General features: G+C 45.7%; 1 non-coding gene and 1 pseudogene across 1 annotated transcript; both read right to left on the bottom strand.

Moving 5' to 3' along the window:
* Positions 1–7,741: 7,741 nt before the first annotated feature.
* Positions 7,742–7,905, bottom strand: LOC143726859 (U1 spliceosomal RNA). Its single transcript, XR_013199085.1, has one exon. It is a non-coding gene; the product is annotated as a U1 spliceosomal RNA (small nuclear RNA).
* A 434-nt stretch (positions 7,906–8,339) lies between these two features.
* Positions 8,340–8,512, bottom strand: LOC143727454 (U2 spliceosomal RNA; annotated as a pseudogene).
* Positions 8,513–14,855: the final 6,343 nt, after the last annotated feature.

The following is a 14,855-nucleotide window of genomic DNA, read 5'->3' on the forward strand; positions in this document are numbered from 1 at the left end:
AAAAGGCAGACCACATTCTTGCAATAAAAACACATCTGACTTAAAAGATTTTAAAAAGGATAACACACTCTGTGCTCGTATATTGCTCTTCACACTTCTCACATTGATTGTGGAGATAGTGAGAGCCATGAGCAGTATGGTTAAAAGGGTGTGTGACATTTAAAAGCAACTAAGGGACTACAGAGATATAATTAAAATCATGTTATTTCTTGTTGCACTTGCCTTCCCTTTTCCCCAGATGAGCTGGGATCAGGGGGGCAAGTGCTTGACGCCTCAGGGCTCGCAGAGAAGGCCTCTTGCGAATCCTTTGGCGATGATGTTCTTAGCTTGAAATGCAGAAAAGAGACTTCATTAGGAGATTCTGCGGGCCACATACGGTCTAGATCTTCCATGGGGGAACTATCTAGCCGATGCGCTACCCGCAGCTTTTTCTCCTCTGTTTGAACCAGAGGAGATCTCGCAGTTCTTTTCTGCACTTGAGCATTGGGGAGCGAAACATCTGTTTCACTCCCACTCGTGGACACACTAACCTCAGACACGGTTACTAGGGAGGAAGCCATTTCCTCCTCTTCATCCTCCATACTGTCTTCTTTTTCAATTTCATTTTGAGGATTGGCTTCCTCCCCCTCACCAACTGCCAGAATTGACTCCGCCCCTGTGGCCGCCCCACTTCCTCCTTCCTGTCCATCCCTGAGGCTGGCTGGGGGTTTGAATTTCCCGCCAAAACCTCGGGGCCCGCCTCCTCAATTGTTTGTTCTTTGGGTGGGGCGGCCATTTTGTTGCTTTTTAACTTGTTGGCAAAACTTTTAGGGCAGTCTCTGTAGAGATGGGATGATTCTCCACAGAGGTTGCACTTTCTGCCATTTTGGCACTCTTCAAAAATGTGCCAAATTTCTCTGCACTTCCTACACACTACTTCTTGGCATGCCTCGGCGAGATGTCCAAGTTTGCCACACTTGCGGCATAGCTTGGGCATCCCTTGGTAATGGATGTAGCCTCTATTCTCTCCCAACACAATCATAGAAGGTATTTGACTCAGGCCATGGTAGCTGTTGGGATCTGCCCATTGTTTAATGGGCACTCTCCACGCACAGCTCCAGATACCGTCTTCATCTAAAACCTTGACTGGTTGTCCACGAATAGAGCAATATCTTGCCAACCATACAGAAATATCTTCTCCACTAACTGTTTCATTAAACATCCTGACAATCACAACTTTCAGTGAATTATCAGTCAGTTTTTCCACAGTGAACATGGAGAAATTGGCTTTACACATTTCAAATCGAGTCCAAAAAGTACTTAGCAAGGAAGCAGAAGCAAAACTTACATCAAAGCCATGATTCAGGGGCAGAGTCAACAGGCAGTTTATGTCCACAACCTTAAAACCGAGTAACTGTTGGATGCACTTCCTAGAAAAGTCCAGCCTGGACATGACCTGGAGAGTGCCATCCTCTTTTGGTTTAAATTTAAAACGCACGCTGTGGTGCCTCCTCATGCCGGCACGAGCAGCCGACATGTTGGAGGCACCACTAGCCTGCTGCGGCTAAAACCCAACAATAAATATACAATAAATAAATTAAAACCTGCTTACCTTAAAACCAGAAGATTCCTCGTAGAACGAGTCGTCAATTAAAAGCCGCTTGTCAATGTACCTCCTGAAGGGTGTGTGTCCCGTGTGACAAGCAACACACGAGACCAAGTCCAACAAGAGGCGATCGCTGTCTCTACCTTAGGACCAGACACTTGATCTTAGCCAAAAGGCAGAGAAGCGATCGATTTTTTATTTTTATTTTTTTTTTTATTATATTATTTCTCATACATTCTACATATATCCATCACATTACAATTCAAACAAATTTTTCCACCTTTCTCTAGCAGCATGTTTGCCCCACCTTTGACAATCCCACCTAATCCTTCCCCTTAATTCAGCCTCCACACCCTGTATTACTCCCTCTGCCGAATTTTTCCCCTTCCTCCTACTTATACATTTCCTTTCTTCCCACAGTCCTTTCTTTATCAAACTCATTATTAACCAAAGCAAAAAGATATCTTTCCCTTCACCCCTCTTGCACCTAATGCCCTCCATTATATTCTCACTAGAAACCTTAAAGCTACCTGAAATCATTCTTAATAACCTCTCTCCCTTTGTCCACACTCTCTGAGCAAAGGCACACTCCCAAAATGCGTGCCTGATAGTCTCTTCTCCAGAACACCCCTCTCTAGGACAACTTCCATCCTTAGCTAACCCATGCCTGTACATAATCTCTTTCACTGGTAGACGCCTCAAAAAACATAACCAATTAAGATCTTTTAAACTATTCTCAAGGTTTTTTGGCTGAATATTCGTCCACACCAACTGCGGAACCCCAACCTGAACTACACTGGACACCCTTTCTCTTACCATCCCATACAACTTCCTCTGCTCCAAACAAACTTCCACCTCCTTACTCTCAGGATATTTACTCATCCACCTAGCGGCATGCTTGTAGTGCCAAGGCTGCACCTCTGCTCTTGGACCATCGTTGGACCACCTCATTACATGCCTCGCCTGATAGGAAAAAAACAACCTAAGAAAAAACCATGATGGATGCTTCAATGGCTCAGCTAACTGTGCTAGAATGGAAGACACAAACAAGCAGTCAAGTTTTAAAGGTATATGAGGCACATCCCGTCCTCCTTTGCTAACAGGGTTGAACATTTCAGACCTCTTCACGTATTCATACCTACCACCCCAAACAAAATTAAATAGTAACCTCATTACCACCTTCCTCATACATGCTGGTAAAGGATAAATGTAAGCTAAATACTGAAACACGGGCAACACATCCATCTTCAATATCAAAACCTTCCCCATCAATGTTAACCTCCGCCCCTTCCATCTAGCCAGCCTCATCTGTACTGATGCAATACGGCCAATCCAGTTCAGAGTTGCTGACCCTTCATTCTGAAAATGTATGCCCAAAATTTTAACAGGGCCCTCACACACCTGCAGACCACCAATTCCATCTAGTCTCTGTTTAAACCTTCCAAAGAACTTGACAGATGACTTTGAAATGTTTAAGCAAGCCCCAGACGCTAAAGAAAACTCCCCAAATAAGTACAAGGCTCTTTCAAGACACTTATCTGACTCCAACAGCAACGTAGTGTCATCCGCATACTGTGATAACTTAACTACAGTACCCTTGCTGCCAGGTATCGTCAAGCCCTTTATCCTACCATCTATTCTGATTGCCTCTGCCACCGGCTCCATATAAAGAATAAAGAGTAATGGTGAGAGAGGACACCCTTGCCTCACTCCCTCCCTTATCTCAAAACCCTGGCCTAACCTCCCATTCACCTGGACCAAACAACTAGCTTCTTTATACAGCGTTCTAATCCATCCTATGAAGACTTCCCCAAATCCCATCCTCTCCATAACCTTGAACATAAACCATCTATTCACCCTATCAAATGCTTTAGCTAGATCTAGACTAACCACCATCAATGGAAGGTCCCTATCTTCAGCCCACGCAATGGCATCCCTAATAAGCTGCAAGTTCCATTTAGTACTGCGACCCACTACCCCACATGTTTGATCGACATGCACTACATGAGGTAGGGCTTTCTTCAGTCTGTCTGCCAAAAGTTTTGCTATGATCTTGTAGTCCACAGTTAGCATTGTAAGCGGCCTATAATTAGCAATATCTGCCCTTTCACCTTTTTTATAAAGAAGGGTCATAACCCCGATTGACATTGAGCCTTTTATTTTTTTGTTCTCCAACACCTCTCTAACCATCTCCACCAAATAAGGGCCTAATATATTGAAAAATCTGACATAAAATTCAACCGGTAAGCCATCAACCCCTGGTACTTTACCTTTACCCATCCGCTTCAATACTCCCTCGACCTCTTCGATTGTTATAGGGGAGCTCAACTCTTCCTTTACATCCTCCGGAACTGTATTTGCCAGAAATTTAACAAACATTTCACTTTTCTCCACAACTATATTTCTCTCACTAAAAAACTGTTTGAAATGCTCTTCTACATATCCACTTATTTTCTCTATTTTCGTCAAAATCACTCCCTCCTTATCTTTTAACTCAACAATTGCTTGCTTCTCTTTACGATCCCTCACAGATCTAAAAAGGGCTGCATTACAACTTTCCCCGTTCTCTCGAGTCTCCTGTCTTCTTTTAAACAAAAACCTTTTAGCTTGGTCTTCATAAATCAACCTTATCTGTCTCTTCAGGGAATGAACCATGTCCCAGTCAAAAGTACCCCCAACATTGTACTCTTCAAACTTCAACTCTAAATCTCTTTGCAAAGTTCCTGCCTGTCTCCAAATCTTCCTCATCCTTCTTTTACAGTATTTAACAATCCATTCCTTTGAGCGACTCTTAACCATTTCCCACCATCCCCCGACATCGCTATACAGGACCTTTAACCCCTCCAACCCCCTAAAAAAGAATACATACTCATCACAAAATTGTTTCTCCTTCAATACCTCAATATTCATCCTCCAGTACCCCTTACCAAACATTAAATTATTCCCTTTAACTACAAACCAAACCATTTCATGATCAGAAAAAAACACAGGCCTTACTCCACCCCTTTCCAAAACAAAAGTCTTAGAAAAAAAAACATAATCTAACCTTTTCTCCACCCCTCTAGAGTTCCTCCACGTTGTTACACAAACCTTTGGATTAACCCCTTGGCCCCCATCTACCAACCCATGCCCTTGCAGAACCCCTTCCAACACCGTCAGACTGCTGTCCTCTATATCTTTCAATTGCAAATTAAAATCCCCTCCCATTATAATTTGCTTATTGGTGGCACAAACTGTTAACAACATTTCAAACATTTCCTTTCTCTCATCAACAGTTTGAGGAGCGTAAACTGAAAGCAATCTATATTCTCCCCCCCTCCACTTTACATCAGCCCCAATCACCCTCCCCGGAGAAACAATGAAATGATTTATGACTTCAATCTCTTTATCCCAAAACAAAATCCCGACCCCTGAAGAATAAACCCCCCCCACACTCCATACTGCTCCACCTCTCCCCCACTCTTTTGTAAATTTCCTAGAATCCTCTAGACTCTTTAAATGAACTTCTTGTAAAAAAAACACATTACACCTATAATTTCCTAAAAAAGAAAAAACAGCTTTACGCTTCACCGAGTCCCTAATACCTCTAACATTTATGGACCCCACAGTCAATTCATCACTGCAGAACATTTATTCTGCCAGTGGAGTACCCTTTGTCTCTTGTCCCTCCAAACTTGTGGACCCAGTGTCACTGACAACCAAATCCGACCAGCGAATAGGAACCTCGCTAAGACCCACTGAATCATCCATCTGATCCTCATCTTCGCTGCTAACTTTCCCCTCTGTCAGCAGAAATAAGGACCTAGCATTGTCCATCTCAAGCCCCTCTTGACTGTCTGTGGACGAGGATTCCTCCGAAAAGCTTAACTTTAGCATCTTTTCAGCTCTCGCCCTCTTGCCTGGTCTCTCCTTTATCTTTTCTGCCTTCCTAACCAGCTGACTTTCTTCTCCTCTCGATCCCTCTAGGAGGCCTTGTCCCTCCACCTCCATCACGCTTTCCACGTCATTTGGGCGCTGCTCTGCGACTCTGAAATGTTCCCCGTTCAATGCCTCCAAGAAAGCAACCATCACATCTTCCACTTCCTCAGTCGCATTACCTTCCACCGCCGCTTTGGCCCCCTCCTTTCCCTCCACAACCGCCATCTTCTCCTTTACATGTTGCACCATGACATCTTGTTGGCCAACCTCCTCCATCTGTCTCTCTGTTTCTCCCACACCCCATCCTCTGCCATGCTGCCTCCGACCCACCTTACAATCCTTCATCAAGTGGTCTAATGAGCCGCAGCTGTGGCAAGTCTTAGGAACGCTGCAATCTTTTGCCGTGTGACCTAGCTTGAAACACCGCCGACATCTTTCTTCACCACACCTGCCATCAACGTGCCCGTACCGTCTACACCTCCTACAAAAAGGGGGCTGCCGAGAGTAGAACAGAAAACCTTTATCAGCCCCAATGTTGAAATATGCAGGAGGGTGCATCAACCCCTCAAAACCACTCTCGTCAGTTCTTAGAAGAACTTGGAATTGTCTTTTCCCAGTCCATAAACCAACACCATCTTTTAAATATCTTGCAGGTGTGAGGACTTCAGCATAATTAGCAAGGAACGTCATCAATGCTTCATCAGTAACGTATGGATTGAACATGTGCAAAGTGATGACTCTGAAATTGGGTCTGTCAAGGCTTACCACATTGAATTTCCCCATGATACCTTCTTTGCCAATCTTTCCAACTTTATCCATCACATCTTTGTACATTTCCACAGTACTCAGCGTTACATCAAAGCATTTTTCCATTCTGTTGGTCTGCAAGCAGTACACGTCCTCCACTTTCAACTTCATCTTGTCCAAAAGTATAACCCGTGCAAACACTTCTCTTTCCATCATCTCCATCACAGGCTCCTTCATTTGGAAACGCAACGTATTTCTCAGTCCCGCCCTTGGGACTGAAGGCGCAGCTGCACCTGCCATCATTCCTTCTCCAAAGATCAAAAAGACAACCACTTGATCTTAGCCAAAAGGCCGAGAAGCGATGACACAATGACGCAGAGGCGGGGGAGCCGTCAAAGGCCACGCCCACCTGGGCCGTGGCGAGAGGGTCTAAAGGTCCCCAACAAACAAGCTCAGCTCACAGCAATACAAGCTCAGCTTGACTGTTGACACCGAAAATGGATCACAGCAGAGCGCACAACACGACACTTTGGAGTGCAACCTGGGATTTTGGACCAACAAACATTCTGCCCTAAAAGTGAGCGGGCAGACCAAAGCGTACGTCGTAGAGACTTGAAACTCTTGAGGGATGGTAGTACCCGCCCGGTCTACAACATCACCAAGGCTCGGCCCAATCGGCCCCAAGGTGGCGCTGCAGCGATCAGAAGTACGAAATGCCTCGTAACTCCTGAACCGTCCGTCGCAGACCCAAGTGTCTTACATCACCGGAATCCTTGGCTCGGGCCGAACAAGACGCAGGCCTCGGATTCGATGGTTGCGCTGGCGAGATTTTCGGGTATTTGGGATTTTGTGAAAAAGCTACTTTTGCACACTAGTCCTAGGTCTTTCGCCCGATCTGACCCAAACCGGTGCAGAAAGATTCCCTAGAGTCTGATTGCCGACAGCGATGGGGAAAAAAGTCGGAATTTCGATTCACGTTGGCGACGGGACGCCAAAACGTTGGGAGTGGGCGAGGCGGGCTTTACTTAAATGGCCATAACTCTCCAACGGAATGAGACAATTACACCCAAGTCGGTACACCTGTGCACGGGCTCAGCCTGTGCTCAGGTGAAAAGGGATGTGGCGACTGGCCACTTGGTGGCGCTGTAAACAGTAAAAACAACAACATGAATACGGCCATAGGCGACTGTATGTCAGGTGATTTTTCACACATGCACAAGGTATTCATACCACATGATAGAACTCCTCATTCGGAACAACTTTGCTTCTAGGACCACTGCTGCCAATAAAAGCGCTGGTTGAATAATGGAGATTATTTGAAGAATGATGAAAAAAAAAACTAAAAAACAGCCCTACTTTTGCAGACTGGTCCTAGGTTGAGAGTTTTACATCTCTCGATCAACCACTGCAGTTCAATTCTCTGGACTTCCTAGATCGTTAACTACCAGAAGAAGAGGAACTCGAACAATCTGCTCTTTTAACCAGTGTGTCCAGGGGAGAGCGCGAACGCAGTCCCCCACTACCATAAATTATGCAGTCGAGATTCCCACATTTGGGGAATTCGCAGGGGTCAGCACAACCGGAGTGCAATGGCCGAGCCTCGCCCTGGGTGAACCACCTTCCTGATCATGGTGTCTCCCCTGCCAGGTAAGTATGAATTCCCAGGCCTCCCGTCAGAGGCACCGTGTCCCTCTCCGCAATCCTCACCAACGGTCGGACAATCAAACACACACCTGATTCAACTCATCAGCTCATTCGTAAAAACTCCAAGAGATAAGAGAGAGACATCAAAAACCTGCAGAGTCGGGCTCTTTTGCTGTTGTTGTTGTGGATGATGTTGTTTTCATGCTCCGGATCCATGAGCCAAAAATCAATTTCATACGCGGTCACCGGATAGTGGACGAATCAGATGTTAAACGAGATAAGAACAGAGTTGTTGTTTTTTTTTCCCTCTCACACCACCATTACCTGTATAGCATATGATCACCTACAACACCTTTAAAGCACCCATACACAGCAATATACGTTACTTCCATTAACACCTGCTGCCACACAAGACTAAAACATCTCTTTCATTGAACACAGTTTTTGGGGTCGCACCGTTCCCAGAAGTACTGCAATACCGGGTCGATGCGTGGAGTGGACGGAGCAAGCCCCTCTTCCATCTCCCAGTTCCAAAAATCAATTTAATATATGGTGCCCGGGTAGGGCACGTATCAGATATTAAACTGATAAGAACAGATTTTCTTTCGAAAAAAGTTTATTGTCACATTGTTTCATTCCATTCTTTCAATATCCATTTTTTCCTTATAAAATCACATTTTTGCACATATCTTAAAACAACAAAAAGGACATAAGTTACAGTTAAAAATCAGTTATGTTGATGTGTTGTGTAAAAGTCCATGTATGTTGTGTGTTGTTTTAAAGTAAAGGTAAAATGGATTAAAATAAAATAGGAATGCAAATATAAAACAATAAAATATGCCAAATAAAACATCTCTTGTACAGGATCGAGGGTGAGTCCCTATCAAGAATGTCCATTCACTCCAGGTCTCCAGAACAGGCCCCAGACTCCTCGCTTCCAGTGCCCAGCGGAGATCCCCTCTCCTCCGGCCCGCTGGCCCGCTGTTCCCGTAGCCAGAGTGGTGAGGGTGCATCTACGGGCGGCCAGGTACGGTGGCGGCCGGGACCTTCTCCGTGTGACCTCGGCCCCCCCATCCGAATAACGACGTGCGGCCCACCCTGCAGCGTTGATGTTATCCTCTGCTCGCACGCGTGGAGGGGGACCGTCACGCGTTTCCCCACCAGCAGGTTTCTGGTGACCCAGATGGCATCCTTGATGTGGTTGAGGGTGAGCCAGAGCGAGGCAAACGTTGGTGGTGTCAACTCCTTCAAGCCCTGACCCACCCCCAGGATGGCGAGCTTATAGTCCACCTGGGCCCCACCCGCTGGCAGGCACGGGAAAAACAGGGGGCCTGTCTTGGCCCACAGGTCCCCCGCAGCGCCGCACTCCCAGAGCAGATGTTGAACGGTCTCCGGGGAACCACATCCGGACCGTGGGCAGGTGGAGTTTTTGGCCATGCCTCTGGAGTGCATGACCGCCCTGACCGGGAGGATCTCATGAGCCACCATCCACGACAGGTCCTTAAGCCTGTTCTGGAGAGCTGGGTGGGCTGCGTTCCTCCAAACGTCTTTGGCCTCACCTAGTGTGAGGCCTGGAACTGGACTCACCGATTCTCGATCCTGCACAAGAGAGACGAGAGACTTGTGATTAGTTAAAACAGTGGCATCATTTGTTTCTAAAAGATATTTCTTTAAAAATTTCTTAATAAAACTATGCTCTTTTGACAAATTAAAAGACACTGGACTTTTAAGATCAATGGGTAAAATTTTCAAAGTTCTTAGGTATGACCCCATCCAGAATCGGGTCATGGCTGCTGTCTTGTGTTCTCTGGATGGGGTCAGTGCATACTGGATATGGAGGGCGGCAAAGCGGCTGCCTAAAAACAGGTGGGGGTCTGGGAGGCCTTTCCCGCCATTCTCTTTTTTCTTTTTAACGACCTCCCTCTTGATTCGTTCCCACTTGGACCCCCACAGGAAATAAAATACCGCCCTCTCCAACTTGGCCAGGAATCGTCTTGGGGGACTAAAAACAGAACAGACAAGTAAAATTAGTGGTAAAATCACTGCTTTAAAAATTAAAATCTTGCCTTCTAACGTCAGTTGTCTTAGTCCCCAAAAGCCCAGTCTTTGTCTGACTTTCCCTAACATGTCAGTCCAGTTTCCTGGTCCTCCACCCTCCCTGTCAAATTTTACTCCTAAAATTTTCAAATCCTTTTCTTTAAAATCCAAATCTAGTCCTCCTGTGTCCACGTCGCCCCACGGCCCGAAGAGCAGGGCCTCGGACTTACTCCTGTTAAGCTTGGCGCCCGAGGCCCGACCGTACCAGTCAGTCAAGTCCATTGCTCTTCGTACTGATAAAAAGTCAGTCGCTAAAAGGGTCACGTCATCCATATATAAAACGCAGGTCGCCGTCAGTCCACCAGTTCCTGGGATATCTAGTCCTTTAATCCATTTATCCCTTCTCAAGATCTGTGCCAGTGGCTCAATACAAGCCACATACAGAAGGGGAGATAAAGGACACCCCTGACGGACACCGCTGTGGATATTTACAGCTTTGGATAAATGCCCATTTGCAAGAAATTTGCTGCTTAAGCCCTCATACAGCAGTCCCACCCAAGCTATAAACCTCTCTGGAAAGCCCATTTTTTGCAGTACCTGAAGGAGGTACTGGTGCGAGACCCGATCAAAAGCTTTTTCAAAGTCTAAATTTAGGACTACAAGCCTAATGTTTCTGTCTCTCGCATAACAGATGGCGTCTCTGATCAGTACCAGGCTGTCCGTGATCTTCCTGCCGGGCACAGCGCAAGCTTGATCCAGGTGGATTACGTCCTCTAAAACAGTCGACATGCGTGTAGCTAAAATCTTACTAAAAAGTTTACAATCATAATTTAAAAGAGTGATTTGTCGCCAGTTTCTCAAGTCAGTCTTGTCTCCTTTTTTGTACAGTAATGTAACTATCCCTACTCTAAAGCTGTCTGGAAGTCTGTCAAGAGTCTCAAATTCTTTAAAAACTGTAAGTAAGTCATGTGCTAAAATGTCCCAGAAAGTCAGATAAAACTCAAAGGGGAGTCAGTCCATGCCCGGGGACTTCCCCTTCTTAAAACCCTTTAAAGCTTTTTCCAATTCTAAAAGATTAAAATCCTGGGATAAAAGCACATCTGGACTCTTAACTTTTTTATCTAAAAACCCTAAAACTTCCTCTAAGATGCCATTGTGTACCTCTTTAGTGCCGTATAAATTACTGTAAAAACTTTCAATTTCCCCTAAAATCAGGTCAGTTGTATTTACTTCCCCCCCTCTAAAAGTTTTTAAAATATTGATCGACCCTCCCCGAGCTATTGTCTTTTTAAAAAAATACCTGGTACACTTCTCTCCTTCCTCTAACTCCCTTTCTCTACATCTTAAAATGACACCTTTGCTCTTTGTTTCAGACAGATCTGACATTTCTTTCTTTACTTCTTTTATTTCATTTGTAAAATCCAATCCATTGTTTAAAAGGTTAAAATATCTCTGCAGTCTTTTTTGCAACCCCATCATGCGTCTTTTTTCTTTATTCTTTTTTTCTTTTCCAATTTGTTTAAAAAACCGTCCTGTCCTTTGTTTCACCATCTCCCACCACTGTGCACGTGAGTCGTAAAAGTCCTGGAGGGTCTGCCATTGGCTGAACTGCTCCCTATACTCACTAACCACTTCCTCGTCCTCTAATCGGGAACAGTTCAGCTTCCACAGCCCTCCCCCTGCAGTCACACCCGTGGGGAGTGAAAGAGTGCAAGACAGGATCATATGGTCGGAAAAAAAGAGGGGGGTCAATGTAGCATCGGTCGGCGGGAGGTCCCTGGTAAAAATATAGTCAATTCGAGAGGCTCTGGCACCGTCACCACTGAACCAGGTGAAGCCTTCCTCTCTTTGATGCATTGTTTTAAAACAGTCAACTAACTTAAAATCTTTGACTATATTTTGTAATAAAACCGATGTCTTGTCGACCTTAAAATCCTCTCCTACCCTCCTTCTGTCCTTTTTTGATAATACACAATTAAAATCCCCTGCTACCACTAGGGGAGCCCTGCCTAGCATGTGGGGTTGCAAGTCTTCTAAAAGCTCATACCTGTTATTTTTTTCAGTAAAACCATACATATTTAAAATGTTAAGATCCTTACCTAAAAAAGTCAGATTTGCTAAAATTGCCTGCCCGTCCCTCACCACAGTGCTGCCCTTCACCAAAAGGTTGGGATTTTTTATTAAAATAGCAACACCGTCATTTTTGTTAAAATTGGACCCACTCCAAATGGAAAATCCTGGGGTCCAAATCTCCTCCCACTTCCTGTAATTTGTTAAAAAGGGCAAACCACATTCTTGCAATAAAAACACATCTGACTTAAAAGTTTTTGAAAAGGATAACACACTCTGTGCTCGCAAAGTAGACCTCACACTTCTCACATTGATTGTAGAGATAGTGAGGGCCATGAGCAGTATGGTTAAAAATACAAGCATTAATAGAAGGATAAAACCAAAAGACTGCAGAAAGTTACATTAAAATCATGTTATGTCATGTAGCACTTGCTTCTCCTTTTCCCCAGAAAAACTGGGATCAGGAGAGCAAATGCTCGCCGCCTCAGAGTCCACAGAGAGAACCTCTTGTGGCTCCTTCGGTGACGATGTTCTAAGCTTAACGTGCAAAAAGGAGACTTCATTGGAAGATTCTGCGGGCCACATACGGTCTAGATCTAACGAAGAGGAACTATCTAGCCGATGCGATGCCCGCAGCCTTTTCTCCTCTGTTTGAAGCAGAGGAGATCTCGCAGACCTTTTTTGCACCTGAGCATTGGGGAGTGAACCCTCGGATTCAACCCCACTATCCACCACACTAACCTCCGATACGGTGTAGAGTGAGGAAGCCGTTGCATCCTCCTCCTCCTCCTCCATTTTGTTTTCACTTCTCTCTTGTTGGGGAACGGCTTCCTCACTCTGTTCGCTGTTAAAACTTGACTCAGCCCCTGTGGCCGCCCCACTTCCTTCCTCCTGCCCACTCCCTGAGGCTGGCTGGGAAATAGAATTTCCCGCCAAAACCTCAGGGACCGCCTCCTCCTTCCTTTGCTCTTTTGTTTGTTCCACATGTGGGGCGGCCATTTTGTTGCCTTTCAGTTTGTTGGCAAAACTTTTAGGGCAATCTCTGTAGAGATGGGATGACTCCCCACAGAGGTTGCACCGCCTGCCATTGGTACACTCTTCAAAAGTATGACCAATTTCTCTGCATTTCCCACATATCATTTCCTGGCATGCTTCAGCTAAGTGCCCAAACTTTCCACATTTTCTACATAATTTGGGCATACCCTGGTAGTGAATGTAGCCTCTGTTCTCGCCCAACACAATCATAGAAGGCAGATGCTTCAGGCCCTGGTAGCCCCCAGCGTCTTCCCATTGTTTAATGGGAATTCGCCAGGAGCATGTCCAAATACCATCCTCATCTAAAACCTTGACTGGCTGGCTTCGAACTGTGCAAAATCTGCCCAGCCAGACACAAATGTCCTCCCCAGTCACTGTCTCATTAAACATTCTAACAATCACAGTTTTAAGTGTGTTGTCAGAGAGCTTTTCAACAGTAAACATGGACAGCTGGGATTTAGCTACTTCAAATCTGTGCCAGAAATCATTCAGGTGGGAAACCGCTCTAAAACTAACATCAAATCCTTTGTTCAGGGGCAGAGTCACGATGCAATTCAGATCATCAGGTTTAAAATTTAGAGTTTTTTGGATCAGCTTCCTGGAGAAGTCAAGACGTGACATCCCCAGGAGCTTCCCCTCAACTTCTTTGAATAAAAAACGCACGCTGTGGTGCCTCCTCATGCCGGCACGGGCAGCCGACATGGTGGAGACACCAACAGCTTAAAACTTTAAAAAACAATAAATAAATAAATAATAAATAAATAGATAAAAGGTCTTACCTTAAAACAGAACCGGAATAAAAGCAGCTGGATCAATGTACCTCTCAAAAGTTTGGGGCTCAAGTCACTGAAGGACCCAAGCCAGAAAAACCTCCAAGAGGCGATCGCTGTCTCTACCCTAGGACCAGACACTTGATCTTAGCCAAAAGGCCGAGAAGCGATGACACAATGACGCAGAGGCGGGGGAGCCGTCAAAGGCCACGCCCACCTGGGCCGTGGCGAGAGGGTCTAAAGGTCGCCAACAAACAAGCTCAGCTCACAGCAATACAAGCTCAGCTTGACTGTTGACACCGAAAATGGATCACAGCAGAGCGCACAACACAACACTTTGGAGTGCAACCTGGGATTTTGGACCAACAAACATTCTGCCCTAAAAGTGAGCGGGCAGACCAAAGCGTACGTCGTAGAGACTTGAAACTCTTGAGGGATGGTAGTACCCGCCCGGTCTACAACATCACCAAGGCTCGGCCCAATCGGCCCCAAGGTGGCGCTGCAGCGATCAGAAGTACGAAATGCCTCGTAACTCCTGAACCGTCCGTCGCAGACCCAAGTGTCTTACATCACCGGAATCCTTGGCTCGGGCCGAACAAGACGCAGGCCTCGGATTCGATGGTTGCGCTGGCGAGATTTTCGGGTATTTGGGATTTTGTGAAAAAGCTACTTTTGCACACTAGTCCTAGGTCTTTCGCCCGATCTGACCCAAACCGGTGCAGAAAGATTCCCTGGAGTCTGATTGCCGACAGCGATGGGGAAAAAAGTCGGAATTTCGATTCACGTTGGCGACGGGACGCCAAAACGTTGGGAGTGGGCGAGGCGGGCTTTACTTAAATGGCCATAACTCTCCAACGGAATGAGACAATTACACCCAAGTCGGTACACCTGTGCACGGGCTCAGCCTGTGCTCAGGTGAAAAGGGATGTGGCGACTGGCCACTTGGTGGCGCTGTAAACAGTAAAAACAACAACATGAATACGGCCATAGGCGACTGTATGTCAGGTGATTTTTCACACATGCACAAGGTATTCATACCACATGATAGA

This window comes from Siphateles boraxobius, unplaced genomic scaffold (genome assembly GCF_051911475.1).
Source record: "Siphateles boraxobius isolate OS27281-9 unplaced genomic scaffold, OSU_SipBor_1 77, whole genome shotgun sequence".
Lineage (NCBI taxonomy): Eukaryota > Metazoa > Chordata > Actinopteri > Cypriniformes > Leuciscidae > Siphateles > Siphateles boraxobius.